The following is a 5078-nucleotide window of genomic DNA, read 5'->3' on the forward strand; positions in this document are numbered from 1 at the left end:
GTTCATGCCAACCCAGAATTTTTTTAAGAGACACAGTAGCACAGAATAAAGGAGTATCAGAGTCTGGAAACAATTCTGGGGTGTATCAGGGTACAGACCTTACAAAATACCAGCTCTCCCTTCCAGAAAGCTCAGATGGCTATTGAACTTCTCCAAATGAATGGCTCTTAGACTCAAAAATTAAAAAAAAAAGTAAATAAAAATTTCATAAAAGTAATCATGGTCTAAGAAAGCCTTTTGTATTTATCTCAATCTCACCTCCCTGATTATTATAACCCCCTCATGTTTTTCCCATTTCCTTTTAAAATCACATATACCCTTCAGTATTCTACTGCCCCCACAACAGCACCATTCTCACCTTGGAAATGGTCACTTTCCTTTCCTGGTTTTTGCAGTTACTGCCAGATATAGACTCATATCTGAGTACATACATACTCAAGTTTTAGCTAGGAATCTTATAAGAGAAAACATGTGAAGTTTGTCTTTATGAGCTTGAATTACCTCACAGAACATGATTTTTTTCTAGTTCCACACATTTCGCTGCAAATTTTATTTTCTCAACTATTGAATAGTAATACATTTTAAAATCATGAACTAATGAACCAATATGTACTTTATTTTTGAGGTTATAGTATAATTACATAATATTCTGCTTTCTCTTTACTTCCCTCCAGATATTCCTAAATACCTCTCCTGTCTTTCTTTCAAATTCATGATCTTTTTTCATGAATTCATATTATGTCAATATATGTTTGATATAGACTTCTAATTATAAGTTGCTTAGTTTAATAATGTGACTTCTATGCATGTTTTAGGGCTGGTTGTTGGCTTTTGGATAAATAACTGATTTTATGCCCTTTCCTTAGAAAAATCTATATCTCACTGTCAGCCTTTATTAGTTCCCTATAATTTTTTTTTTTCGTAGGATTGAGGCCACTGGTTTCTTCCTGGAGCATGTTCGCATGTCTATTAGCATTTTTCAATGTTTAGTTCATGTTTATGCAGGTATATTGGTAAGCATTTTTATTTATTTTTTTTATATTGGTTAGGCTTATGGGTGTAGGTTCTGGTATTACTAGGAGAGACACTATCAAAACATACTCTGATCTTCTGCCTTATTATAATTTTTGTCCTCACCTATTCTGCATGATCACTGAGCCTTAGATCTAGGAATTATATTGTAGATGTATCAGGTGTGAGTTTTCTTCAGAATTCTGCCTTGTGATTGGTTGTGGTCTTCAGTCATGATTGTTGTTGCAAAGAAAAGATTCTTTGGTCAGTGGTGAACTATACTTATCTATGTGCATTATTAAAATATTTAGGTTGTAACGTGTTTATATTCATGCATGGACTTACATGTATTATAGGAATTTTATGTAAATAATTCACAGTATGATTTCTTAAAACTCTTTCACAAATATTTATCGTTATTTAACTCACTTCCTTCTTTCATATTCATCCACCTTCATATTTAGAATAACCCTGGCACATTATTCCAAGCGGATCAATTTCTCTCTGCCATTGTATTGCATGCTCAACATGTTTTCTTGTTTCTACAGTTATTCCATGGTGAATACTCACATCTGAACATTTGGAGCTAGATGCCCCAGAGTAGAGAATGAGAGATATTTGATTTCTGGATATGGGTTGCCTAAATTATAAATTTTCTACTTACATGTATTTATGTGTATGACATTTTCTTATCCATTTATCATGTTAAAGATGTTTATGAGTTTCCATTTCCTACCTTTGAGAACAGAATAGCAATGAAGGTGACTGAGCAAGTATTTCTAGAGTGGGATGTTGAGTCATTTTTACATATGTCTAGGAAAAGAGAGCAGGGTCAGATTTATTTTTCCCTTTTAGAAAATCCTCTACACTTTTTTTCTGGAATGGCTTAACTTGTTTAAAAGCTCCCTTCCTCTTCCAGAGGCCAATTTTCTTACTTGTTCTATAAAAGAATCTCAAACACCACCCAAAGCCCTGTTATACTCCCAAGAATAACAGAGAGAACAAATATTTAGTTCATGTACTATTTATCTCAATTACTATCATATAATTACATTTTGAATATGAATATTGTCCACAAATTAATAAGTAACATGCATAACTTACTAACGTGTTTTCAGCAGCAGCTTCTATTCTGAAATACAATGTCTATGATTGTGAGACACAGTGAGGTGCTCTTATTTTTGTTTAAATATACATTTCACAAAAAGCTTCTTAAAAGTAGGTAAATAATTTAATTTTAGTATACTAATGGGTTTATTACAAAAGTAATATAACAAAATAATCAATTATTATTTGCTATTTTTTTGTTTTTAATACATCTCAAAGAGTTTTTATCAGGTCTTAAGAGAATAATGTAGCACTTTGGGAAAAAAGATGCACCCCAGCATCCCGGCACTGGAGGCCAAGATGGAGAAGACCTCCACAACCACCATGGCTTTGCCCTTGGTGCTCTGGTAGACAGGGATGAAGGTGACCCAGACACTAAGGAACACCAGCATGCTGAATGTCAGGAACTTGGCCTCATTGAATGTGTCAGGCAGGTTCCTCACCAGAAAAGCCACAGTGAAGCTCCCTAGGGCCAGGGTCCCTAAGTAGGCCAGTACATAGTAGAAAGCAGTAACTGAGCCCTTGTTGCATAAAATGATGACATGAGCATGTTCAGAGTGTTTATCTGTGTCAATATAGGGAGGTAAGGTTCCCAGCCAGACTCCAGGGAGAATAAGTTGAATCAAAACACAGATGGGAATGACAGCATTAAAGACACCTGAGACAAACAACCTTCTCATTGTTCTTCCTGGCTTCATGACCCTAAAGGCCAGAATTACAGTTATAGTTTTTGCCAAAACAGTGGAAATAGCCAAGGTGAACACAAGTGCAAATGTTATTTGTTGCAGTATGCAGGAGGCTGTATTTGGGTGGCCAATGAAGAGAAAGGAGCAGAGGAAGCAAAGGAGGATGGAGATGAGCAGGATGTATCTGAGAGTCCGGTTATTGGCTTTAACAATGGCTGATTCTCGGTGTTTGAGAAAAATCCCCAGAACTGCAATTGTGCTGATAGAGAAGCACAGAGCTATTCAGGCCAGAGTCATGCCCAGAGGATCCTCAAAGGAAAGGAAGGTCACTGCCTTGGATAGGCAGTGGTTTCTCTCTGGGTTTGGGTACTCATGACTTGGGCAAGGGATACACTCCTGCTGATCTGTGTAGAAGAAATTGGATCAACATTTCACCTTATATAAGTATCTACTCATTGCACATTTAATTCATTAGACTGCTTTCCAATGATGTGTGTACATTGGTATATTCTGCTTCCTGCTGAATAATACCTGTCCTTGGTATTACTGCCAAGGACATGAACTCTTTATAATTCCCATTTCTACTGTATATTTTGTTTAATTATAAATAAGCTTTCTACTCAACAGCTTAACCTGTTTTTGTAGGACAGTGAAATCTATTTTACTCATATTGAGATAAAGTAATACTGTCATGTAAGCCTGCGATTGTTTTTTATATACTTTGAGTTTCTAAGTATGTGTAGATTGTACTTTGATGACATCAGTGTATAAAAATGCACTTCCTTGTCTCCATCATCATGAGTTAATCTCATGTTTCTTGTTACTTGCTGTTTCAGTGGATATTTGTTATCCAACTCCTACAGTTTTTCTAAGGTAACATGGGAGCAAGACAGGTCCCATCTCTATGACCTATGGAACAGTTCTGATTTGGAGATGAATATACAACAGTTGCACCAACAAACTGCAGCTATAAGATCAGACCAATCATTACCTATCTCAGCTGTGGAAGTTGCAAATAAATTTCTATGGTCTTTTACATCCTTTGAGTCAGGACAGGACTCTTTCTCTTTCATTATTAATTCCAGAATAATCCTGGGAATTGTTCTAATTTTCACTCTTGTTCTTGCACTAATATTCTGGAGACTGAAAAATGACCTGCATGCCATAAATACCATAAATCTACAAAAATGTTAAATTAGGAAGGGAGAATGACACAGCCATATTCAATGAAATTGTTGAGTCATGAATACAGAACAGTTGCTTGGTGCTATTCCAGAAAAGCAGAGCATATTGTTATAATCATTGTTCTTCTATCTCTAACTTCTGTTTTTGTTATTGTTGTGTGTTGCATTACTGGGGAATTTCTGCATTATGATTCAATTTCTGTTTTTTTTCTACATAAAAACTATTTCTGAGTCTTTTTTTTAATTAGGCATTTTTTATTAATTATAGTTTATTCAGTTTGTATCTTAGCTGTAGCACCCTTGCTCATTCCCTCCACACCTTCCCACCATCATCTCCTCCCATTCCCCTCTCCAAGTCTGCTGATAGTGAGGTCCTCCTCCCCTTCCCTCTGACACTAGCCTATAAGGTCTCATCAGAGCTGGCTGCATTGTAAGGGGAACAGGGACTGCCTCTGACAGAAACTCAGGGGCTGGCTCTTTGATCACCTCCCCTGAATAGGGAGCAGGCTTACCGGGCAATAGAGGAAGACAATGTAGCCAGCCCTGATGAGACCTGAGCCTTATGAAAATGCTAAATTTAACTTTATATGTCCACTGTTTGCAAATCTTCTTTATGCCCTGGAGATTATTAAGCAGAGTTAAGCAGAGAGATAAGGCCATTATTTCAGGAGTTTTCTTGGGGTATGTGTCCCTAAACAGTATATTGGTGCAGGGTAAATAAAGGCAATATGCAAAGCCTGAGAGGCCTGGAGATTCAGGTATAGATTTAAGATATTTTATTATACGCTTAGAGCTCCCTGAAAATTTAGTTTAAAGATAGGTCACAGAGGATATACTCCTGACCGAATAAAATTCAGTAAATAAGATAGATTGACTTAAATAAACTATTTCTTCTTTGTAGCATAGATGATGATACATAGAGTAAAGGGAGCTATTTATTTGTATTTGCTATGCATAAAGAGACCAGTTAAAGTGTTTTCTGTTTCTCTGGACTACACTCATACTGCAAACAATGGGAGCCTGAAAGCAGGCTTTCACAGATTAAATGTGTTTTCTTTGAAGGAGACATTCTTGAAGCAGAGTAAAGCAG

This window comes from Meriones unguiculatus (genome assembly GCF_030254825.1).
Source record: "Meriones unguiculatus strain TT.TT164.6M chromosome 13 unlocalized genomic scaffold, Bangor_MerUng_6.1 Chr13_unordered_Scaffold_153, whole genome shotgun sequence".
Classification (NCBI taxonomy): domain Eukaryota; kingdom Metazoa; phylum Chordata; class Mammalia; order Rodentia; family Muridae; genus Meriones; species Meriones unguiculatus.